This window comes from Cavia porcellus, unplaced genomic scaffold (genome assembly GCF_034190915.1).
Source record: "Cavia porcellus strain 051 isolate PalLab524CR breed Dunkin Hartley unplaced genomic scaffold, mCavPor4.1 scaffold_64, whole genome shotgun sequence".
NCBI lineage: Eukaryota > Metazoa > Chordata > Mammalia > Rodentia > Caviidae > Cavia > Cavia porcellus.
Window position 1 is genome coordinate 1,897,929 of NW_026947547.1, and position 24,072 is coordinate 1,922,000.

Sequence of the window (24,072 nt, forward strand, 5' to 3'; positions counted from 1 at the left end):
TTAGGGTTCTTTAGGGATAGGGTTAGTGTTATGGTTACAGTTAGGTTTAAATTAGGGTTCAAGTTAGGCTTAGGGTTAGGGTTATGGTTGGGATTAGAGTTAAGGTTGGTTTGGGTTAGGGTTAGGGTTAGTTTTACGGTCATCATTAGGTATAGGTGTTAGGGTTAGGGTTAATGTTTGGGTTAGGGTTAGGTATAGGGTAGGGTTCGGTTTCGGGTTAGGGTTAGGTTTAGGGTTGGGTTAGGTTTTGAATTAAGGTTGGGTTAGGGTTAGGGTTAGGGTTAGCGTTAAGGTTTGTGTTAACGTTTGCGTTAGGGTTAGATTAGGGTTAGGCTTAGAGTTAGGATAAGTGTTACATTTAGTTAGTGTTGGATTAGGTGTAAGTTTAGAGTTAGTGTTACGGTTATGGTTAGGGTTATTTTAAGGTTAGGGTTAGAGTTGTGGTTAGGCTTTGGGTGGGGGTAAGGGTTAGGGTTAGGGTTAGGGCTAGGGTTAGGTTTAGGCTTAGGGTTTGATGGTTATTGTTAGTGTTGGAGGTTTAGGGTAATATTTAGGTTTAGGGCTCAGGTTACGTGTAGCTTTCAGTTTAGGGTTAAGGTTAGGTTAGGTTTAGGTTTAGGGTTAGGGCTAGGGTTAGGATTAGTGTTGGGTTAGAGTTAGGGTTAGGGTTAGGGTTAGCCTTGGGGTTGGTGTTAGGGTGAGGGTGAGGGTTAGGTTAGGGTTAGGATTGAGTTAGAGTTAGGGTGATAATTTGGGTTAGCGTTAGGGTGAAAATCAGAGTCAGTTTTAGGGTTAGGACTAGCATTAGAGTTAGGGTTAGGTTTAGGTTTAGGGTTAGGGTTGTGTTAGGGTTAGATTTAGAGTTAGGGTTAGGGTTAGGGTTTGGGCTGGTATTAATATTATTGGGTTATGGTTATGGTTAGGTTTAGGGTTACGTTTGGCTTAGGGTTAGGTTTAGGGTTAGGGTTGTGTTAGTATTAGGGATAGGGTTAGTGTTAGTGTTTGGTTATGGTTAGGGTTAGGTTTAGGCTTAGCGTAAGGGTTAGGGTTAGGGTTAGGGTTAGTGTTGGGTTATGGTTAAAATTTAGGTTTAGGGTTAGGGTTTAGGGTTGGTTTAGGGTTAGGCTTAGGGTTAGGGTTTGGTTTAGTGTTGGTTATGGTTCGTTAGGGATAGGGTTATGGTTAGGCTTACAGTTAGGTTTAGATTAGGGTTCGGGTTAGGCTTAGGGTTAGGTTTACGGTTGGGATTAGAGTTTAGGTTGGTTCGGGTTATGGTTAGGGTTAGGTTTATGGTCATCATTATGTTTAGGTGTTAGGGTTAGGGTTAGTGTTTGGGTTAGGGTTAGGGTTAGGGTTGGGTTCGGTTTTGGGTTAGGGTTAGGTTTAGGGTTGGGTTAGGGTTAGGGTTAGGGTTAGCGTTAAGGTTAGGGTTAACTTTTGGGTTAGGGTGAGATTAGTGTTAGTCTTAGAGTTAGGGATAGGGTTACGTTTAGTGTTGTATTAGGTGTAAGTTTAAAGTTAGGGTTAGGGTTAGGGTTAGGGTTAGGGTTAGGGTCAGGGTTAGCGTTAGGCTTAGAGCTAGGGTTAGGATGAGAGATAGGATTAGGTTTAGTGTTATTGTTAGGTTTAGGGTTGGGTTAGGTTTTAATGTTTAGGTTAGGCTTAGGGTTAGGCTTTGGGTTAGGGTCAGGGTTAGGGTTAGGTTTAGCGTTGGGTTAGGGTTAGGGTCAGATTTAGGGTTAGTGTTAGGGTTAGGGTTAGGGGTTAGGGTTAGGGTTAGGTTTAGGGTTGAGTTAGTGTTAACCTTAGGGTTAGGGTTAGGTTTAGTGGTGGTTAGGGTTGGTTAGAGTTAGGGTTAGCCTTAGGCTTAGGGTTAGGGTAAGGCTTAGGATTAGGGTTACTGTTTGGTTAGTGTTAGGGTTAGGGTTGGTTTAGGGTAAGTGTTAGGGTTAGGTTTAGGGTTAGGGTTAGGGTTAGGGCTACTATTAGGGGTAGGGTTAGGTTAAATGTTAGAGGTACTTTTAGGGTTGGGTTTGGGTTATGGTTATGGTTATGGTTAGGGTTAGAGTTAGGCTTTGGCTAAGGGTATGGGTCAGGGTTAGGGCTAGGGTTAGGGTTAGTGTTGGGTTATGGTTAGAGTTTAGGTTTAGGGTTAGGGTTTAGGGTTGGGTTAGGGTTAGGCTTAGGGTAAGTGTTAGGTTTAGTTTTGGTTGGGGTTCGTTAGGGATAGGGTTAGGGATAGGGTTACGGTTAGGTTTAGATTAGGGTTCGGGTTAGTCTTAGGTTTAGGGTTAGGTTTGGGATTAGAGTTAAGCTTGGTTTGGGTTAAGGTTAGGGTTAGGTTTATGATCAGGATTAGGTTTAGGTGTTAGGGTTAGGGTTAGTGTTTGGGTTAGGGTTAGGGTTAGTGTTGGGTTCGGTTTCGGGTTAGGGTTAGGTTTAGGGTTGGGTTAGGTTTAGAATTAAGGTTGGGTTAGGGTTAGGGTTAGGGTTAGCATTAAGGTTAGGGTTAACTTTTGGGTTAGGGTTAGATTAGTGTTAGGCTTAGAGTTAGGGTTAGGGTTACGTTTAGTGTTGGATTAGGTGTAAGTTTAGAGTTTGGGTTAGGGTTAGGGTTAGGGTTAGGCTTTGGGTTAGGGTTAGGTTTAGTGTTGGTTAGGGTTCGTTAGGGATAGGGTTATGGTTAGGCTTACAGTTAGGTTTAGATTAGGGTTCAGGTTAGGCTTAGGGTTAGGGTTACGGTTGGGATTAGTGTTAAGGTTGGTTCGGGTTATGGTTAGGGTTAGGTTTATGGTCATCATTATGTTTAGGTGTTAAGGTTAGGGTTAGTGTTTGGGTTAGGGTTAGGGTTAGGTTTGGGTTCGGTTTCGGGTTAGGGTTAGGTTTAGGGTTGGGTTAGGTTTAGAATTAAAGTTGGGTTAGGGTTAGGGTTAGGGTTAGCGTTAAGGTTAGGGTTAACTTTTGGTTTAGTGTTAGATTAGTGTTAGGCTTAGAGTTAGGGTTAGGGTTACGTTTAGTGTTGGATTAGGTGTAAGTTTAGAGTTAGGGTTAGGGTTAGGGTTAGGGTCAGGGTTAGCGTTAGGCTTAGAGCTAGGGTTAGGATGAGAGATAGGATTAGGTTTAGTGTTATTGTTAGGTTTAGGGTTGGGTTAGGTTTTATTGTTTAGGTTAGGGTTAGGGTTAGGCTTTGGGTTAGGGTCAGGGTTAGGGTTAATTTAGCGTTGGATTAGGGTTAGGGTCAGGGTTAGGGTTAGTGTTAGGGTTAGGGTTAGGGGTTAGGGTTAGGGTTAGGGTTAGGGTTAGGGTTGAGTTAGGGTTAACCTTAGGGTTAGGGTTAGGTTTAGTGATGGTTAGGGTTCGTTAGGGTTAGGGTTAGCATTAGGCTTAGGGTTAGGGTAAGGCTTAGGATTAGGGTTACTGTTTGGGTTAGTGTTAGTGTTAGGGTTGGTTTAGGGTAAGTGTTAGGGTTAGGTTTAAGGTTCGAGTTAGGGTTACGATTAGGGCTTAGGGTTAGGGTTGTGTTAGGGTTAGGGTCAGGGTTAGCGTTAGGCTTAGAGCTAGGGTTAGGATTAGAGATAGGATTAGGTTTAGTGTTAGTGTTAGGGTTAAGGTTGTGTTAGGTTTTATTGTTTGGGTTAGGGTTAGGGTTAGGCTTTGGGTTAGTTTCAGGGTTAGGATTAGGGTTAGCATTGGGTTAGGGTTAGGGTCAGGGTTAGGGTTAGTGTTAGGGTTAGGGTACTCTTATCATTAGGGTTATGGTTATGGTTAGGGTTAGGGTTCGTGTTGGGTTAGGTTTAGGTTTAGGTTTAGGGTTGGGTTAGGGTTGCTGTTGGCGTTGTGGTTCCCGTTGGGGTTTGGGTTTGGGTTTGGCTTTAAGGTTAGGGTTAGGTTTAGGGTTAAGTTTAGGGTAGCGTTAGGGTTAGGGATAGGGTTCGGGTTGCGTTAGTGTTAGGGTTAGGGATAGGTTTAGGTTTGGGTTAGTGTAGGGTTTGCGGTTGTGTTTTGGTTTGGGGTTGGCGCTGGGGTTTTGGTTAGGATAAGTGCTAGGGTTAGGGTTAGGGTTAGGTTTGGTTAGGGTTGGTTAGGCTTAGTGCTAGGGTAGGGTTAGCATTAGGCTTAGGGTTAGGGTAAGGCTTAGGGTTACGGTTACGGTTTGCGTTAGTGTTAGTGTTAGGGTTGTGTTAGGGAAAGTGTTAGGGTTAGTTTTATGGTTCGGGTTAGGGTTAGGATTAGGGGTTAGGGTTAGGGTTAGGTTTAGGGTTGGGTTAGGGTAAGTGTTAGGGTGAGGTTTAGGGTTCGGGTTAGGGTTAGGTTTAGGGGTCAGGGTTAGGGTTAGCGTTAGGCTTAGAGCTAGGTTTAGGATGAGAGATAGGATTAGGTTTAGTGTTATTGTTAGGTTTAGGGTTGGGTTAGGTTTTATTGTTTAGGTTAGGCTTAGGGTTAGGCTTTGGGTTAGGGTCAGGGTTAGGGTTAGGTTTAGCGTTGGGTTAGGGTTAGGGTCAGGGTTAGGGTTAGTGTTAGGGTTAGGGTTAGGGGTTAGGGTTAGGGTTAGGGTTAGGGTTGAGTTAGTGTTAACCTTAGGGTTAGGGTTAGGTTTAGTGATGGTTAGGGTTGGTTAGAGTTAGGGTTAGCCTTAGGCTTAGGGTTAGGGTAAGGCTTAGGATTAGGGTTACTGTTTGGTTAGTGTTAGGGTTAGGGTTGGTTTAGGGTAAGTGTTAGGGTTAGGTTTAGGGTTAGGGTTAGGGTTAGGGCTACTATTAGGGGTAGGGTTAGGTTAAATGTTAGAGGTACTTTAAGGGTTGGGTTTGGGTTATGGTTATGGTTATGCTTAGGGTTAGAGTTAGGCTTTGGCTTAGGGTATGGTTCAGGGTTAGGGCTAGGGTTAGGGTTAGTGTTGGGTTATGGTTAGAGGTTAGGTTTAGGGTTAGGGTTTAGGGTTGGGTTAGGGTTAGGCTTAGGGTAAGGGTTAGGTTTAGTTTTGGTTAGGGTTCGTTAGGGATAGGGTTAGGGATAGTGTTACGGTTAGGTTTAGATTAGGGTTCGGGTTAGTCTTAGGTTTAGGGTTAGGTTTGGGATTAGAGTTAAGCTTGGTTTGGGTTAAGGTTAGGGTTAGGTTTATGATCAGGATTAGGTTTAGGTGTTAGGGTTAGGGTTAGTGTTTGGGTTAGGGTTAGGGTTAGTGTTGGGTTCGGTTTCGGGTTAGGGTTAGGTTTAGGGTTGGGTTAGGTTTAGAATTAAGGTTGGGTTAGGGTTAGGGTTAGGGTTAGCATTAAGGTTAGGGTTAACTTTTGGTTTAGGGTTAGATTAGTGTTAGGCTTAGAGTTAGGGTTAGGGTTACGTTTAGTGTTGGATTAGGTGTAAGTTTAGAGTTAGGGTTAGGGTTAGGGTTAGGGTCAGGGTTAGCGTTAGGCTTAGAGCTAGGGTTAGGATGAGAGATAGGATTAGGTTTAGTGTTATTGTTAGGATTAGGGTTGGGTTAGGTTTTATTGTTTAGGTTAGGGTTAGGGTTAGGCTTTGGGTTAGGGTCAGGGTTAGGGTTAATTTAGCGTTGGATTAGGGTTAGGGTCAGGGTTAGGGTTAGTGTTAGGGTTAGGGTTAGGGGTTAGGGTTAGGGTTAGGGTTAGGGTTAGGGTTGAGTTAGGGTTAACCTTAGGGTTAGGGTTAGGTTTAGTGATGGTTAGGGTTGGTTAGGGTTAGGGTTAGCATTAGGCTTAGGGTTAGGGTAAGGCTTAGGATTAGGGTTACTGTTTGGGTTAGTGTTAGGGTTAGGGTTGGTTTAGGGTAAGTGTTAGGGTTAGGTTTAAGGTTCGAGTTAGGGTTACGATTAGGGCTTAGGGTTAGGGTTGTGTTAGGGTTAGGGTCAGGGTTAGCGTTAGGCTTAGAGCTAGGGTTAGGATTAGAGATAGGATTAGGTTTAGTGTTAGTGTTAGGGTTAAGGTTGTGTTAGGTTTTATTGTTTGGGTTAGGGTTAGGGTTAGGCTTTGTGTTAGTTTCAGGGTTAGGATTAGGGTTAGCATTGGGTTAGGGTTAGGGTTAGGGTCAGGGTTAGGGTTAGTGTTAGGGTTAGGGTACTCTTATCATTAGGGTTATGGTTATGGTTAGGGTTAGGGTTAGGGTTCGTGTTGGGTTAGGTTTAGGTTTAGGTTTAGGGTTGGGTTAGGGTTGCTGTTGGGGTTGTGGTTCCCGTTGGGGTTTGGGATTGGGTTTGGCTTTAAGGTTAGGGTTAGGTTTAGGGTTAAGTTTAGGGTAGCGTTAGGGTTAGGGATAGGGTTCGGGTTGCGTTAGTGTTAGGGTTAGGGATAGGTTTAGGTTTGGGTTAGTGTAGGGTTTGCGGTTGTGTTTTGGTTTGGGGTTGGCGCTGGGGTTTTGGTTAGGATAAGTGCTAGGGTTAGGGTTAGGGTTAGGTTTGGTTAGGGTTGGTTAGGCTTAGTGCTAGGGTAGGGTTAGCGTTAGGCTTAGGGTTAGGGTAAGGCTTAGGGTTACGGTTACGGTTTGCGTTAGTGTTAGTGTTAGGGTTGTGTTAGGGAAAGTGTTAGGGTTAGTTTTATGGTTCGGGTTAGGGTTAGGATTAGGGGTTAGGGTTAGGGTTAGGTTTAGGGTTGGGTTAGGGTAAGTGTTAGGGTGAGGTTTAGGGTTCGGGTTAGGGTTAGGTTTAGGGGTCAGGGTTAGGGTTAGCGTTAGGCTTAGAGCTAGGTTTAGGATGAGAGATAGGATTAGGTTTAGTGTTATTGTTATGTTTAGGGTTGGGTTAGGTTTTATTGTTTAGGTTAGGGTTAGGGTTAGGCTTTGGGTTAGGGTCAGGGTTAGGGTTAGGTTTAGCGTTGGGTTAGGGTTAGGGTCAGGGTTAGGGTTAGTGTTAGGGTTAGGGTTAGGGGTTAGGGTTAGGGTTAGGGTTAGGGTTGATTTAGTGTTAACCTTAGGGTTAGGGTTAGGTTTAGTGATGGTTAGGGTTGGTTAGAGTTAGGGTTAGCCTTAGGCTTAGGGTTAGGGTAAGGCTTAGGATTAGGGTTAAAGTTTGGTTAGTGTTAGGGTTAGGGTTGTTTTAGGGTAAGTGTTAGGGTTAGGTTTAGGTTTAGGGTTAGGGTTAGGGCTACTATTAGGGGTAGGGTTAGGTTAAATGTTAGAGGTACTTTTAGGATTGGGTTTGGGTTATGGTTATGGTTATGGTTAGGGTTAGGGTTAGGCTATGGCTTAGGGTATGGGTCAGGGATAGGGTTAGGCTTAGGGTTAGTGTTGGGTTATGGTTAGAGTTTAGGTTTAGGGTTAGGGTTTAGGGTTGGGTTAGGGTTAGTCTTAGGGTTAGGGTTAGGTTTGGGATTAGAGTTAAGGTTGGTTTGGGTTAAGGTTAGGGTTAGGTTTATGATCAGCATTAGGTTTAGGTGTTAGGGTTAGGGTTAGTGTTTGGGTTTGCGTTAGGTATAGGGTTGGGTTCGGTTTTGGTTTAGAGTTAGGTTTAGGCTGGGGTTAGGTTTAGAATTAGGGTTGGGTTAGGGTTAGGGTTAGTGTTATTGGGTTATGGTTAGGGTTATGGTTAGGTTTATGGTTGGGTTTGGGTTAGGGTTAGGGTTAGGGTTAGGTTTAGGGTTAGGGTTAGGGTTATGTTTTGGGTTATGTTTGGGTTAATGTTAGTATTAGGGTTCGGTTTGGGTTAGCGTTAGGGTTACAGCTAGGGTTAGGGTTACTTTTGGGTTAGGTTTTGTGTTAGTTTAGGGTTAGGGTTAGGGTTAAGGTTAGGGTTATGGTTAGTGTTAGTGTTAGGGTTAGGGTTTCATTAGTGTTAGTGTTATGGTTCGGGTTATGGTTAGGGTTGGGGTTGGGGTTAGGTTTGTGTTTGTGGTTGGCGATAGGTTTACGGCAAGGTTTAGGGATAGGTTTAGGGTTAGGGTACGGTTTAGATTTGGTTAGGGTTGGTTAAGGTAAGTGTTAGGCTTAGGTTTATGTGTAGGGTAGCGTTAGTGTTAGGGTTAGTTTTAGGGTTAGGGTTAGGGTTAGATTTACGTTTAGGGTTAGTGTTGGGTTTCAGGTTAGGGTTAGGGTTAAGCTTTTCGTTAGCTTTAAGTTTAGGGTTAATTTAGGGTTGGTTTCGGGTGGTTAGGTTTAGTGATAGGCTTAGGCTTAGGCTTAGGTTTAGAGTTAGGGTTACATTTAGAGTTAGGTTTAGTGTCAGGGTTGTGTTACGGTTAGGGTTAGGGTTAGGGTTAGGTTTAGGCCTATGGTAGGGTAAGTGTAGCGTTAGGGTTAGGGTACTCTTATCGTTAGGGTTATGGTTATGGTTAGGGTTAGGGTTCGTGTTGGGTTAGGTTTAGGGTTAGGTTTAGGGTTGGATTAGGTTTGCTGTTTGGGTTGTGGTTCAGGTTGGGGTTGGGGTTGGGTTTGTGTTTAAGGTTAGGGTTAGGTTTAGGGTTAGGTTTAGTGTAGGGTTAGGGTTAGGGATATGGTTAGGGTTGGGTTAGTGTTAGGGTTAGGGATAGGTTTTGGGTTGGGTTAGGTTAGGGTTTGCGGTTGTGTTTCGGTTTGGGGTTGGCATTGGGATTTGGGTTAGGGTAAGTGCTAGGGTTAGGGCTAGGGTTAGGGTTAGGTTTGGTTAGGGTTGGTTAGGCTTAGTTTTAGGGTTAGGGTTAGCATTAGGCTTAGGGTTCCGGTAAGGCTTAGGGTTAGAGTTACGGTTTGGATTAGTGTTAGGGTTAGGGTTGAGTTAGGGTAAGTGTTTGGTTTAGGGTTAGGGTTCGAGTTAGCGTTAGGATTAGGGGTTACGGTTAGGGTTAGGATTAGGGTTAGGGTTGGGTTAGGGTTAGGGTTAGGGTCAGGGTTAGCGTTAGTCTTAGAGCTAGGGTTAGGATTAGAGATAGGATTATGTTTAGTGATAGTGTTAGGGTTAGGGTTGTGTTAGGTTTTATTGTTTGGGTTAGGGTTAGGGTTAGGCTTTGGGTTAGGGTCAGGTTTAGGGTTAGGGTTAACGTTGGGGTAGGGTTAGGGTCAGGGTTAGGGTTAGTGTTAGGTTTAGGGTTAAGGGTTAGGGTTAGGGTTAGGGTTAGGTTTGGGTTAGGGTTAGCCTTAGGGTTAGGGTTAGGTTTAGTGATGGTTAGGGTTGGTTAGGGGTAAGCTTAAGGTTAGGGTTACGGTTACATTTAGGTTTAGTTTAAGGTTAGGGTTAGGTTGAGGGTTAGGTTTAGGTTAAGGTTTAGGGTTAGAGTTTGGGTTAATGTAGGAATAGAATTAAGGTTGGGTTGGGTTAGGGATAGGGTTAAGTTTATGGTTAGCATTAGGTTTAGGAGTTAGGGTTAGTTGTTAGGCTTTGTGTTAGGGTTAGGTATAGGGTTTCGTTAGGTTTAGGGTTAGGGTTAGGCTTAGCATAAGGGTTAGGTTTAGGTTTAGTGTTAGATTTAGGGTGAGGGTTTAGGGTTGGGTTTAGGGTTAGGGTTAGTGTTAGGGTTAGGGTTAGGTGTTAGGTTTAGAGTTAGGGTTAGTGTTGGGTTAGGGTTAGGCTTAGGGTTAGGGTTTGGTTTAGTGTTGGTTAGGGTTCGTTAGGGATAGGGTTATGGTTAGGCTCACAGTTAGGTTTTAATTAGGGTTCAGGTTAGGCTTAGGGTTAGGGTTACGGTTGGGATTAGAGTTAAGGTTGTTTCGGGTTATAGTTAGGGTTAGGTTTACGGTCATCATTATGTTTAGGTGTTAGGGTTAGGGTTAGTGTTTGGGTTAGGGTTAGGGTTAGTGTTGGGTTCGGTTTCGGGTTAGGGTTAGGTTTAGGGTTGGGTTAGGTTTAGAATTAAGGTTGGGTTAGGGTTAGGGTTAGGGTTAGCATTAAGGTTTGGGTTAACTTTTGGGTTAGGGTTAGATTAGTGTTAGGCTTAGAGTTAGGGTTAGGGTTACGTTTAGTGTTGGATTAGGTGTAAGTTTAGAGTTTGGGTTAGGGTTAGGGTTAGGGTTAGGCTTTGGGTTAGGGTTAGGTTTAGTGTTGGTTAGGGTTCGTTAGGGATAGGGTTATGGTTAGGCTTACAGTTAGGTTTAGATTAGGGTTCAGGTTAGGCTTAGGGTTAGGGTTACGGTTGGGATTAGAGTTAAGGTTGGTTCGGGTTATGGTTAGGGTTAGGTTTATGGTCATCATTATGTTTAGGTGTTGGGGTTAGGGTTAGTGTTGGGTTAGGGTTAGGGTTAGGGTTGGGTTCGGTTTCGGGTTAGGGTTAGGTTTAGGGTTGGGTTAGTTTTAGAATTAAGGTTGGGTTAGGGTTAGGTTTAGGGTTAGCGTTAAGGTTAGGGTTAACTTTTGTGTTAGGGTTAGATTAGTGTTAGGCTTAGAGTTAGGGTTAGGGTTACGTTTAGTGTTGGATTAGGTGTAAGTTTAGAGTTAGGGTTAGGGTTAGGGTTAGGGTCAGGGTTAGGGTTAGGTTTAGCGTTGGGTTAGGGTTAGGGTCAGGGTTAGGGTTAGTGTTAGGGTTAGGGTTAGGGGTTAGGGTTAGGGTTAGGGTTAGGGTTGAGTTAGTGTTAACCTTAGGGTTAGGGTTAGGTTTAGTGATGGTTAGGGTTGGTTAGAGTTCGGGTTAGCCTTAGGCTTAGGGTTAGGGTAAGGCTTAGGATTAGGGTTACTGTTTGGTTAGTTTTAGGGTTAGGGTTGGTTTAGGGTAAGTGTTAGGTTTAGGTTTAGGGTTAGGGTTAGGGTTAGGGCTACTATTAGGGGTAGGGTTAGGTTAAATGTTAGAGGTACTTTTAGGGTTGGGTTTGGGTTATGGTTATGGTTATGGTTAGGGTTAGAGTTAGGCTTTGGCTTAGGGTATGGGTCAGGGTTAGGGCTAGGGTTAGGGTTAGTGTTGGGTTATGGTTAGAGTTTAGGTTTAGGGTTAGGGTTTAGGGTTGGGTTAGGGTTAGGCTTAGGGTAAGGGTTAGGTTTAGTTTTGGTTAGGGTTCGTTAGGGATAGGGTTAGGGATAGGGTTACGGTTAGGTTTAGATTAGGGTTCGGGTTAGTCTTAGGTTTAGGGTTAGGTTTGGGATTAGAGTTAAGCTTGGTTTGGGTTAAGGTTAGGGTTAGGTTTATGATCAGGATTAGGTTTAGGTGTTAGGGTTAGGGTTAGTGTTTGGGTTAGGGTTAGGTATAGGGTTGGGTTCGGTTTCGGGTTAGAGTTAGGTTTAGTGTTGGGTTAAGTTTAGAATTAGGGTTGGCTTAGGGTTAGGGTTAGTGTTATTGGGTTATGGTTAGGGTTATGGTTAGGTTTATGGTTGGGTTTGGGTTAGGGTTAGGGTTAGGTTTAGGGTTAGGGTTAGGGTTAGGGTTATGTTTTGGGTTATGTTTGGGTTAATGTTAGTATTAGGGTTCGGTTTGGGTTAGTGTTAGGGTTACGGCTAGGGTTAGGGTTACGTTTGTGTTAGGTTTTGTGTTAGGTTAGGGTGAGGGTTAGGGTTAAGGTTAGGGTTATGGTTAGATTTAGTGTTAGGGTTAGGGTTTCATTAGTGTTAGTGTTATGTTTCGGGTTATGGTTAGGGTTGTGATTGGGGTTAGGTTTGTGTTTGTGGTTGGCGATAGGTTTACGGCAAGGTGTAGGGATAGGGTTAGGGTTAGGGTACTGTTTAGATTTGGTTAGGGTTGGTTAGGGTAAGTGTTAGGCTTAGGTTTATGTGTAGGGTAGGGTTAGTGTTAGGGTTAGGTTTAGGGTTAGGGTTAGGGTTAGACTTACGTTTAGGGTTAGGGTTGGGTTTCAGGTTAGGGTTCGGGTTAGGCTTTTGGTTAGCTTTAAGTTTAGGGTTAATTTAGGGTTGGTTTCGGGTGGTTCGGTTTAGGGATAGGCTTAGGCTTAGGCTTAGGTTTGAGATAGGATTACATATAGAGTTAGGTTTAGTGTCAGGGTTGTGTTACGGTTAGGGTTAGGGTTAGGGTTAGGTTTAGGCCTATGGTAGGGTAAGTGTAGCATTAGGGTTAGGGTACTCTTATCATTAGGGTTATGGTTATGGTTAGGGTTAGGGTTCGTGTTGGATTAGGTTTAGGGTTAGGGTTAGGGTTGGGTTAGGGTTGCTGTTTGGGTTGTGGTTCAGGTTGGGGTTGGCGGGGTTTGGGTTTAAGGTTAGGGTTAGGTTTAGGGTTAGGTTTAGTGTAGGGTTAGTGTTAGGGATAGGGTTAGGGTTGGGTTAGTGTTAGGGTTAGGGATAGGTTTTGGGTTGGGTTAGGTTAGGGTTTGTAGTTGTGTTTCGGTTTGGGTTGGCGTTGGGATTTGGGTTAGGGTAAGTGCTAGGGTTAGGGCTAGGTTTAGGGTTAGGTTTGGTTAGGGTAGGTTAGGCTTAGTGTTAGGGTTAGGGTTAGCATTAGGCTTAGGGTTAGGGTAAGGCTTAGGGTTAGAGTTACGGTTTGGGTTAGTGTTAGGGTAAGTGTTAGGGTTAGGTTCAGGGTTCGAGTTAGCGTTAGGATTAGGGGTTACGGTTAGGGTTAGGGTTAGGGTTTGGGTTGGGTTAGGGTTAGGGTTAGGGTCAGGGTTAGCGTTAGTCTTAGAGCTAGGGTTAGGATTAGAGATAGGATTATGTTTAATGATAGTGTTAGGGTTAGGGTTGTGTTAGGTTTTATTGTTTGTGTTAGGGTTAGGGTTAGGCTTTGGGTTAGGGTCATGTTTAGGGTTATGGTTAACGTTGGGGTAGGGTTAGGGTCCGGGTTAGGGTTTAGTGTTAGGTTTAGGGTTAAGGGTTAGGGTTAGGGTTAGGGTTAGGTTTGGGTTAGGGTTAGCCTTAGGGTTAGGGTTAGGTTTAGTGATGGTTAGGGTTGGTTAGGTGTAGGCTTAAGGTTAGGGTTACGGTTACATTTAGGTTTAGTTTAGTGTTAGGGTTAGGTTGAGGGTTAGGTTTAGGTTTAGGTTTAGGGTTAGAGTTTGGGTTAATGTAGGAATAGAATTAAGGTTGGGTTGGGTTAGAGATAGGGTTAATTTATGGTTAGCATTAGGTTTAGGAGTTAGGGTTAGTTGTTAGGATTTGTGTTAGGGTTAGGTATAGGGTTTGGTTAGGTTTAGGGTTAGGGTTAGGCTTAGCATAAGGGTTAGGTTTAGGTTTAGTGTTAGAGTTAGGGTGAGGGTTTAGGGTTGGGGTTAGGGTTAGGGTTAGTGTTAGGGTTAGGGTTAGGGTTAGGTGTTAGGTTTAGAGTTAGGGTTAGTGTTGGGTTAGGGTTAGGCTTAGTGTTAGGGTTAGGTTTAGTGTTGGTTAGGGTTCGTTAGGGATAGGGTTATGGTTAGGCTTACAGTTAGGTTTAGATTAGGGTTCAGGTTAGGCTTAGGGTTAGGGTTACGTTTGGCATTAGAGTTAAGGTTGGTTCGGGTTATGGTTATTGTTAGGTTTATGGTCATCATTATGTTTAGGTGTTAGGGTTAGGGTTAGTGTTTGGGTTAGGGTTAGGGTTAGGGTTGGGTTCGGTTTCGGGTTAGGGTTAGGTTTAGGGTTGGGTTAGGTTTAGAATTAAGGTTGGGTTAGGGTTAGGGTTAGGGTTAGCGTTAAGGTTAGGGTTAACTTTTGGGTTAGGGTTAGATTAGTGTTAGGCTTAGAGTTAGGGTTAGGGTTACGTTTAGTGTTGGATTAGGTGTAAGTTTAGAGTTAGGGTTAGGGTTAGGGTTAGGGTCAGGGTTAGCGTTAGGCTTAGAGCTAGGGTTAGGATGAGAGATAGGATTAGGTTTAGTGTTATTGTTAGGTTTAGGGTTGGGTTAGGTTTTATTGTTTAGGTTAGGGTTAGGGGTAGGCTTTGTGTTAGGGTCAGGGTTAGGGTTAGGTTTAGCGTTGGGTTAGGGTTAGGGTCAGTGTTAGAGTTAGTGTTAGGGTTAGGGTTAGGGGTTAGGGTTAGTGTTAGGGTTAGGGTTAGGGTTGAGTTAGGGTTAACCTTAGGGTTACGGTTAGGTTTAGTGATGGTTAGGGTTGGTTAGGGTTAGGGTTAGCAGTAGGCTTAGGGTTAGGGTAAGGCTTAGGATTAGGGTTACTGTTTGTGTTAGTGTTAGGGTTAGGGTTGGTTTAGGATAAGTGTTAGGGTTAGGTTTAAGGTTCGAGTTAGGGTTACAATTAGGGCTTAGGGTTAAGTTTAGGGTGAGGGTTGTGTTAGGTTTAGGGTCAGGGTTAGCATTAGGCTTAGAGCTAGGGTTAGGAGTAGAGATAGGATTAGGTTTAGTGTTAGTGTTAGGGTTAGGGTTGGGTTAGGTTTTATTGTTTGGGTTAGGGTTAGGGTTAGGCTTTGGGTTAGGTTCAGGGTTAGGATTAGGGTTAGCATTGGGTTAGGGTTAGGGTCAGGGTTAGGGTTAGTGTTAGGGTTAGGGTACTCTTATCATTAGGGTTATGGTTATGGTTAAGGTTAGGGTTCGTGTTGGGTTAGGTTTAGGGTTAGGTTTAGGGTTGGGTTAGTGTTGCTGTTGGGGTTGTGGTTCCCGTTGGGGTTTGGGATTGGGTTTGGCTTTAAGGTTAGGGTTAGGTTTAAGGTTAGGTTTAGGGTAGGGTTAGGGTTAGGGATAGGGTTAGGTTTGCGTTAGTGTTAGGGTTAGGGATAGGTTTAGGGTTGGGTTAGTGTATGGTTTGCGGTTGTGTTTTGGTTTGGGGTTGGCGCTGGGGTTTTGGTTAGGATAAGTGCTTGGGTTAGGGTTGGTTAGGCTTAGTGCTAGGGTAGGGTTAGCGTTAGGCTTAGGGTTAGGTTAAGGCTTAGGGTTAGGGTTACGGTTTGGGTTAGTGTTAGTGTTAGGGTTGTGTTAGGGTAAGTTGTAGGGTTAGTTTTAGGGTTCGGGTTAGGGTTAGGATTAGGGGTTAGGGTTAGGGTTAGGGTTAGGGTTAGGGTTGGGTTAGGGTAAGTGTTAGGGTGAGGGTTAGGGTTCGGGTTAGGGTTATGTTTAGGGGTCAGGTTTATTGTTAGCGTTACGCTTAGAGCAAGGGTTAGGATTAGAGATAGGATTAGGTTTAGTGTTAGTGTTAGGGTTAGGTTTGGGTTAGGTTTTATTGTTTGGTTTAGGGTTAGGTTTAGGCTTTGGTTTAGGTTTAGGGTTAGGGTTAGGGTTAGCGTTGGGGTAGGGTTAGGGTCAGGGTTAGGGTTAGTGTTAGGTTTAGGTTTAGGGGTCAGGGTTAGGGTTAGGGTTAGGCTTGGGTTTGGTTTACGTTTAGTGATGGTTAGGGTTGGTTAGGAGTAGGCTTAAAGTTAGGGTTACGTTTTTTATTTAGGTTTAGGTTAGGTTTAGGGTTAGGTTGAGGTTTTGGTTTAGGTTTAGGGTTAGAGTTTGAGTTAGGGCAGGAATAGAGTTAAGGTTTGGTTGGGTTAGGGATAGGGTTAAGTTTATGATTAGTATTAGGTTTAGGTGTTAGGGTTAGTGTTAGGGTTTATGTTAGGGTTAGGTATAGGGTTTGGTTAGGTTTAGGGTTAGGGTTAAGCTTAGCATAAGGGTTAGGTTTAAGTTTAGTGTTAGAGTTAGGGTGAGGGTTTAGGGTTGGGTTTAGGGTTAGGGTTAGTGTTAGGGTTAGGGTTCAGTGTTAGCTTTAGAGTTACGGTTAGGGTTGGGTTAGGGTTAGTCTTAGGGTTAGGGTTAGGTTTAGTGTTGGTTAGGGTTCGTTAGGGATAGGGTTATGGTTAGGCTTACAGTTAGGTTTAGATTAGGGTTCAGGTTAGGCTTAGGGTTAGGGTTATGGTTGGGATTAGAGTTAATGTTGGTTCAGGTTAGGGTTAGAGTTAGGTTTATGGTCATCATTAGGTTTAGGTGTTAGGGTTAGGGTTAGTGTTTGGGTTAGGTATAGTGTTGGGTTCGGTTTTGGGTTGGGGTTAGGTTTAGGGTTGGGTTAGGTTTAGAATTAAGGTTGGGTTTGGGTTAGGGTTAGGGATAGCGTTAAGGTTATGGTTAACGTTTGGTTTAAGGTTAGATTAGGGTTAGGCTTAGAGTAAGGGTTAGAGTTACGTTTAGTGTTGGATTAGGTGTAAGTTTAGAGTTAGTGTTATGGTTATGCTTATGGTTAGGGTTAGGGTTAGTGTTGGAGGTTTAGGGTAAAATTTAGGGTTAGGGCTCAGGTCAGGTGTAGTGTTCGGTTTAGGGTTAGTGTTAGGTTAGGTTTAGGTTTAGCGTTAGGGCTAGGGTTAGGATTAGTGTTGGGTTAGAGTTAGGGTTAGGGTTAGCCTTGGGGTTAGTGTTAGGTAAGGGTGAGGGTTAAGTTAGGATTAGGATTGGGTTAGAGTTAGTGTGAGAATTAGGGTTAGGGTTGGCGTGAGAATCAGGGTTAGGTTCAGGGTTAGGGCTAGCCGTAGAGTTAGGGTTAGGTTTAGGTTTAGGGTTAGGGTTGTGTTATGGTTAGGTTTAGGGTTAGGGTTAGGGTTAGGGTTCGGGCTAGGATTAATATTATTGGGTTATGGTTATGGTTAGTGTTAGGGTTACGTTTGGCTTAAGGTTAGGTTTAGGGTTAGGGTTGTGTTAGTATTAGGGATAGGGTTAGTGTAAGGGTTTGGTTAGGGTTAGGTTTATGGTTAGGGTTAGGGTTAGCGTTGGGTTAGGGTTAGGGTCAGGGTTAGGATTAGTGTTAGGGTTAGGGTTAGGGGTTAGGGTTAGTGTTAGGGTTAGGTTTGAGTTAGGGTTAACCTTAGGTTTAGGGTTAGGTTTAGTGATTGTTAGGGTTGGTTAGGCTTAGGGTTAGCATTAGGCTTAGGGTTAGGGTAAGGCTTAGGGTTAGGGTTACGGTTTGGGTTAGTGTTATGGTTAGGGTTGGTTTACGGTAAGTGTTAGGGTTTGGGTTAGGGTTCGAGTTAGGGTTACGATTAGGAGTTAGGGTTAGGGTTAGGGTTAGGGTTTCGGGTTTGCTTAGGGTTAGGGTTAGGGTCAGGGTTAGCGTTAGGCTTAGAGCTAGGGTTAGGATTAGAGATAGGATTAGGTTTAGTGTTACTGTTAGGGTTAGGGTTGGGTTAGGTTTTATTGTTTGGGTTAGGGTTAAGGTTAGGCTTTCGGTTAGGGTCAGGTTTAGGATTAGGGTTAGCGTTGGGTTAGGGTTAGGGTCAGGTTTAGGGTTAGTGTTAGGGTTAGGGTACTCTTATCATTAGGGTTATGGTTATGGTTAGGGTTAGGGTTCGTGTTAGTTTAGGTTTAGGGTTAGGGTTAGGGTTGCTGTTGGGGTTGTGGTTCAGGTTGGGGTTGGGGTTGGGTTTGGGTTTAAGTTTAGGGTTAGGTTTAGGGTTATGGTTAGGGTTAGGGTAGGGTTAGGGCTAGGGATAGCGTTAGGGTTGGGTTAGTGTTAGGGTTAGGGATAGGTTTAGGGTTAGGGTTCGGTTAGGGTTAGCCTTAGTGTTAGGGTTAGGTTTAGTGATGGTTAGGGTTGGTTAGTGGTAGGCTTAAGGTTAGGGTTACGGTTACATTTAGGTTTAGGTTTGGGTTAGGGTTAGGTTTAGGTTTAGGTTTAGGTTTAGGGTTAGAGTTTGGGTTAGGGTAGGAAACGAGTTAAGGTTGGGTTGGGTTAGGGATAGGGTTAAGTTTATGGTTAGCATTAGGTTTAGGTGTTAGGGTTAGTGTTAGGGTTTGGGTTAGGGTTAGGTATAGGGTTGGGTTAGGTTTAGGGTTAGGGTTAGGCTTAGCATAAGGGTTAGGGTTAGGTTTAAGGTTAGAGTTATGGTGAGGGTTTAGGGTTGGGTTTAGGGTTAGGGTTAGTGTTAGGGTTAGGGTTAGGTGTTAGGTTTAGAGTTAGGGTTAGTGTTGGGTTAGGGTTAGGCTTAGGCTTAGGGTTTGGTTTAGTGTTGGTTAGGGTTCTTTAGGGATAGGGTTAGTGTTATGGTTACAGTTAGGTTTAAATTAGGGTTCAAGTTAGGCTTAGGGTTAGGGTTATGGTTGGGATTAGAGTTAAGGTTGGTTTGGGTTAGGGTTAGGGTTAGTTTTACGGTCATCATTAGGTATAGGTGTTAGGGTTAGGGTTAATGTTTGGGTTAGGGTTAGGTATAGGGTAGGGTTCGGTTTCGGGTTAGGGTTAGGTTTAGGGTTGGGTTAGGTTTTGAATTAAGGTTGGGTTAGGGTTAGGGTTAGGGTTAGCGTTAAGGTTTGTGTTAACGTTTGCGTTAGGGTTAGATTAGGGTTAGGCTTAGAGTTAGGATAAGTGTTACATTTAGTTAGTGTTGGATTAGGTGTAAGTTTAGAGTTAGTGTTACGGTTATGGTTAGGGTTATTTTAAGGTTAGGGTTAGAGTTGTGGTTAGGCTTTGGGTGGGGGTAAGGGTTAGGGTTAGGGTTAGGGCTAGGGTTAGGTTTAGGCTTAGGGTTTGATGGTTATTGTTAGTGTTGGAGGTTTAGGGTAATATTTAGGTTTAGGGCTCAGGTTACGTGTAGCTTTCAGTTTAGGGTTAAGGTTAGGTTAGGTTTAGGTTTAGGGTTAGGGCTAGGGTTAGGATTAGTGTTGGGTTAGAGTTAGGGTTAGGGTTAGGGTTAGCCTTGGGGTTGGTGTTAGGGTGAGGGTGAGGGTTAGGTTAGGGTTAGGATTGAGTTAGAGTTAGGGTGATAATTTGGGTTAGCGTTAGGGTGAAAATCAGAGTCAGTTTTAGGGTTAGGACTAGCATTAGAGTTAGGGTTAGGTTTAGGTTTAGGGTTAGGGTTGTGTTAGGGTTAGATTTAGAGTTAGGGTTAGGGTTAGGGTTTGGGCTGGTATTAATATTATTGGGTTATGGTTATGGTTAGGTTTAGGGTTACGTTTGGCTTAGGGTTAGGTTTAGGGTTAGGGTTGTGTTAGTATTAGGGATAGGGTTAGTGTTAGTGTTTGGTTATGGTTAGGGTTAGGTTTAGGCTTAGCGTAAGGGTTAGGGTTAGGGTTAGGGTTAGTGTTGGGTTATGGTTAAAATTTAGGTTTAGGGTTAGGGTTTAGGGTTGGTTTAGGGTTAGGCTTAGGGTTAGGGTTTGGTTTAGTGTTGGTTATGGTTCGTTAGGGATAGGGTTATGGTTAGGCTTACAGTTAGGTTTAGATTAGGGTTCGGGTTAGGCTTAGGGTTAGGTTTACGGTTGGGATTAGAGTTTAGGTTGGTTCGGGTTATGGTTAGGGTTAGGTTTATGGTCATCATTATGTTTAGGTGTTAGGGTTAGGGTTAGTGTTTGGGTTAGGGTTAGGGTTAGGGTTGGGTTCGGTTTTGGGTTAGGGTTAGGTTTAGGGTTGGGTTAGGGTTAGGGTTAGGGTTAGCGTTAAGGTTAGGGTTAACTTTTGGGTTAGGGTGAGATTAGTGTTAGTCTTAGAGTTAGGGATAGGGTTACGTTTAGTGTTGTATTAGGTGTAAGTTTAAAGTTAGGGTTAGGGTTAGGGTTAGGGTTAGGGTTAGGGTCAGGGTTAGCGTTAGGCTTAGAGCTAGGGTTAGGATGAGAGATAGGATTAGGTTTAGTGTTATTGTTAGGTTTAGGGTTGGGTTAGGTTTTATTGTTTAGGTTAGGCTTAGGGTTAGGCTTTGGGTTAGGGTCAGGGTTAGGGTTAGGTTTAGCGTTGGGTTAGGGTTAGGGTCAGATTTAGGGTTAGTGTTAGGGTTAGGGTTAGGGGTTAGGGTTAGGGTTAGGTTTAGGGTTGAGTTAGTGTTAACCTTAGGGTTAGGGTTAGGTTTAGTGGTGGTTAGGGTTGGTTAGAGTTAGGGTTAGCCTTAGGCTTAGGGTTAGGGTAAGGCTTAGGATTAGGGTTACTGTTTGGTTAGTGTTAGGGTTAGGGTTGGTTTAGGGTAAGTGTTAGGGTTAGGTTTAGGGTTAGGGTTAGGGTTAGGGCTACTATTAGGGGTAGGGTTAGGTTAAATGTTAGAGGTACTTTTAGGGTTGGGTTTGGGTTATGGTTATGGTTATGGTTAGGGTTAGAGTTAGGCTTTGGCTAAGGGTATGGGTCAGGGTTAGGGCTAGGGTTAGGGTTAGTGTTGGGTTATGGTTAGAGTTTAGGTTTAGGGTTAGGGTTTAGGGTTGGGTTAGGGTTAGGCTTAGGGTAAGTGTTAGGTTTAGTTTTGGTTGGGGTTCGTTAGGGATAGGGTTAGGGATAGGGTTACGGTTAGGTTTAGATTAGGGTTCGGGTTAGTCTTAGGTTTAGGGTTAGGTTTGGGATTAGAGTTAAGCTTGGTTTGGGTTAAGGTTAGGGTTAGGTTTATGATCAGGATTAGGTTTAGGTGTTAGGGTTAGGGTTAGTGTTTGGGTTAGGGTTAGGGTTAGTGTTGGGTTCGGTTTCGGGTTAGGGTTAGGTTTAGGGTTGGGTTAGGTTTAGAATTAAGGTTGGGTTAGGGTTAGGGTTAGGGTTAGCATTAAGGTTAGGGTTAACTTTTGGGTTAGGGTTAGATTAGTGTTAGGCTTAGAGTTAGGGTTAGGGTTACGTTTAGTGTTGGATTAGGTGTAAGTTTAGAGTTTGGGTTAGGGTTAGGGTTAGGGTTAGGCTTTGGGTTAGGGTTAGGTTTAGTGTTGGTTAGGGTTCGTTAGGGATAGGGTTATGGTTAGGCTTACAGTTAGGTTTAGATTAGGGTTCAGGTTAGGCTTAGGGTTAGGGTTACGGTTGGGATTAGTGTTAAGGTTGGTTCGGGTTATGGTTAGGGTTAGGTTTATGGTCATCATTATGTTTAGGTGTTAGGGTTAGGGTTAGTGTTTGGGTTAGGGTTAGGGTTAGGTTTGGGTTCGGTTTCGGGTTAGGGTTAGGTTTAGGGTTGGGTTAGGTTTAGAATTAAAGTTGGGTTAGGGTTAGGGTTAGGGTTAGCGTTAAGGTTAGGGTTAACTTTTGGTTTAGTGTTAGATTAGTGTTAGGCTTAGAGTTAGGGTTAGGGTTACGTTTAGTGTTGGATTAGGTGTAAGTTTAGAGTTAGGGTTAGGGTTAGGGTTAGGGTCAGGGTTAGCGTTAGGCTTAGAGCTAGGGTTAGGATGAGAGATAGGATTAGGTTTAGTGTTATTGTTAGGTTTAGGGTTGGGTAAGGTTTTATTGTTTAGGTTAGGGTTAGGGTTAGGCTTTGGGTTAGGGTCAGGGTTAGGGTTAATTTAGCGTTGGATTAGGGTTAGGGTCAGGGTTAGGGTTAGTGTTAGGGTTAGGGTTAGGGGTTAGGGTTAGGGTTAGGGTTAGGGTTAGGGTTGATTTAGGGTTAACCTTAGGGTTAGGGTTAGGTTTAGTGATGGTTAGGGTTCGTTAGGGTTAGGGTTAGCATTAGGCTTAGGGTTAGGGTAAGGCTTAGGATTAGGGTTACTGTTTGGGTTAGTGTTAGGGTTAGGGTTGGTTTAGGGTAAGTGTTAGGGTTAGGTTTAAGGTTCGAGTTAGGGTTACGATTAGGGCTTAGGGTTAGGGTTGTGTTAGGGTTAGGGTCAGGGTTAGCGTTAGGCTTAGAGCTAGGGTTAGGATTAGAGATAGGATTAGGTTTAGTGTTAGTGTTAGGGTTAAGGTTGTGTTAGGTTTTATTGTTTGGGTTAGGGTTAGGGTTAGGCTTTGGGTTAGTTTCAGGGTTAGGATTAGGGTTAGCATTGGGTTAGGGTTAGGGTCAGGGTTAGGGTTAGTGTTAGGGTTAGGGTACTCTTATCATTAGGGTTATGGTTATGGTTAGGGTTAGGGTTCGTGTTGGGTTAGGTTTAGGTTTAGGTTTAGGGTTGGGTTAGGGTTGCTGTTGGCGTTGTGGTTCCCGTTGGGGTTTGGGTTTGGGTTTGGCTTTAAGGTTAGGGTTAGGTTTAGGGTTAAGTTTAGGGTAGCGTTAGGGTTAGGGATAGGGTTCGGGTTGCGTTAGTGTTAGGGTTAGGGATAGGTTTAGGTTTGGGTTAGTGTAGGGTTTGCGGTTGTGTTTTGGTTTGGGGTTGGCGCTGGGGTTTTGGTTAGGATAAGTGCTAGGGTTAGGGTTAGGGTTAGGTTTGGTTAGGGTTGGTTAGGCTTAGTGCTAGGGTAGGGTTAGCATTAGGCTTAGGGTTAGGGTAAGGCTTAGGGTTACGGTTACGGTTTGCGTTAGTGTTAGTGTTAGGGTTGTGTTAGGGAAAGTGTTAGGGTTAGTTTTATGGTTCGGGTTAGGGTTAGGATTAGGGGTTAGGGTTAGGGTTAGGTTTAGGGTTGGGTTAGGGTAAGTGTTAGGGTGAGGTTTAGGGTTCGGGTTAGGGTTAGGTTTAGGGGTCAGGGTTAGGGTTAGCGTTAGGCTTAGAGCTAGGTTTAGGATGAGAGATAGGATTAGGTTTAGTGTTATTGTTAGGTTTAGGGTTGGGTTAGGTTTTATTGTTTAGGTTAGGCTTAGGGTTAGGCTTTGGGTTAGGGTCAGGGTTAGGGTTAGGTTTAGCGTTGGGTTAGGGTTAGGGTCAGGGTTAGGGTTAGTGTTAGGGTTAGGGTTAGGGGTTAGGGTTAGGGTTAGGGTTAGGGTTGAGTTAGTGTTAACCTTAGGGTTAGGGTTAGGTTTAGTGATGGTTAGGGTTGGTTAGAGTTAGGGTTAGCCTTAGGCTTAGGGTTAGGGTAAGGCTTAGGATTAGGGTTACTGTTTGGTTAGTGTTAGGGTTAGGGTTGGTTTAGGGTAAGTGTTAGGGTTAGGTTTAGGGTTAGGGTTAGGGTTAGGGCTACTATTAGGGGTAGGGTTAGGTTAAATGTTAGAGGTACTTTAAGGGTTGGGTTTGGGTTATGGTTATGGTTATGCTTAGGGTTAGAGTTAGGCTTTGGCTTAGGGTATGGTTCAGGGTTAGGGCTAGGGTTAGGGTTAGTGTTGGGTTATGGTTAGAGGTTAGGTTTAGGGTTAGGGTTTAGGGTTGGGTTAGGGTTAGGCTTAGGGTAAGGGTTAGGTTTAGTTTTGGTTAGGGTTCGTTAGGGATAGGGTTAGGGATAGTGTTACGGTTAGGTTTAGATTAGGGTTCGGGTTAGTCTTAGGTTTAGGGTTAGGTTTGGGATTAGAGTTAAGCTTGGTTTGGGTTAAGGTTAGGGTTAGGTTTATGATCAGGATTAGGTTTAGGTGTTAGGGTTAGGGTTAGTGTTTGGGTTAGGGTTAGGGTTAGTGTTGGGTTCGGTTTCGGGTTAGGGTTAGGTTTAGGGTTGGGTTAGGTTTAGAATTAAGGTTGGGTTAGGGTTAGGGTTAGGGTTAGCATTAAGGTTAGGGTTAACTTTTGGTTTAGGGTTAGATTAGTGTTAGGCTTAGAGTTAGGGTTAGGGTTACGTTTAGTGTTGGATTAGGTGTAAGTTTAGAGTTAGGGTTAGGGTTAGGGTTAGGGTCAGGGTTAGCGTTAGGCTTAGAGCTAGGGTTAGGATGAGAGATAGGATTAGGTTTAGTGTTATTGTTAGGATTAGGGTTGGGTTAGGTTTTATTGTTTAGGTTAGGGTTAGGGTTAGGCTTTGGGTTAGGGTCAGGGTTAGGGTTAATTTAGCGTTGGATTAGGGTTAGGGTCAGGGTTAGGGTTAGTGTTAGGGTTAGGGTTAGGGGTTAGGGTTAGGGTTAGGGTTAGGGTTAGGGTTGAGTTAGGGTTAACCTTAGGGTTAGGGTTAGGTTTAGTGATGGTTAGGGTTGGTTAGGGTTAGGGTTAGCATTAGGCTTAGGGTTAGGGTAAGGCTTAGGATTAGGGTTACTGTTTGGGTTAGTGTTAGGGTTAGGGTTGGTTTAGGGTAAGTGTTAGGGTTAGGTTTAAGGTTCGAGTTAGGGTTACGATTAGGGCTTAGGGTTAGGGTTGTGTTAGGGTTAGGGTCAGGGTTAGCGTTAGGCTTAGAGCTAGGGTTAGGATTAGAGATAGGATTAGGTTTAGTGTTAGTGTTAGGGTTAAGGTTGTGTTAGGTTTTATTGTTTGGGTTAGGGTTAGGGTTAGGCTTTGTGTTAGTTTCAGGGTTAGGATTAGGGTTAGCATTGGGTTAGGGTTAGGGTTAGGGTCAGGGTTAGGGTTAGTGTTAGGGTTAGGGTACTCTTATCATTAGGGTTATGGTTATGGTTAGGGTTAGGGTTAGGGTTCGTGTTGGGTTAGGTTTAGGTTTAGGTTTAGGGTTGGGTTAGGGTTGCTGTTGGGGTTGTGGTTCCCGTTGGGGTTTGGGATTGGGTTTGGCTTTAAGGTTAGGGTTAGGTTTAGGGTTAAGTTTAGGGTAGCGTTAGGGTTAGGGATAGGGTTCGGGTTGCGTTAGTGTTAGGGTTAGGGATAGGTTTAGGTTTGGGTTAGTGTAGGGTTTGCGGTTGTGTTTTGGTTTGGGGTTGGCGCTGGGGTTTTGGTTAGGATAAGT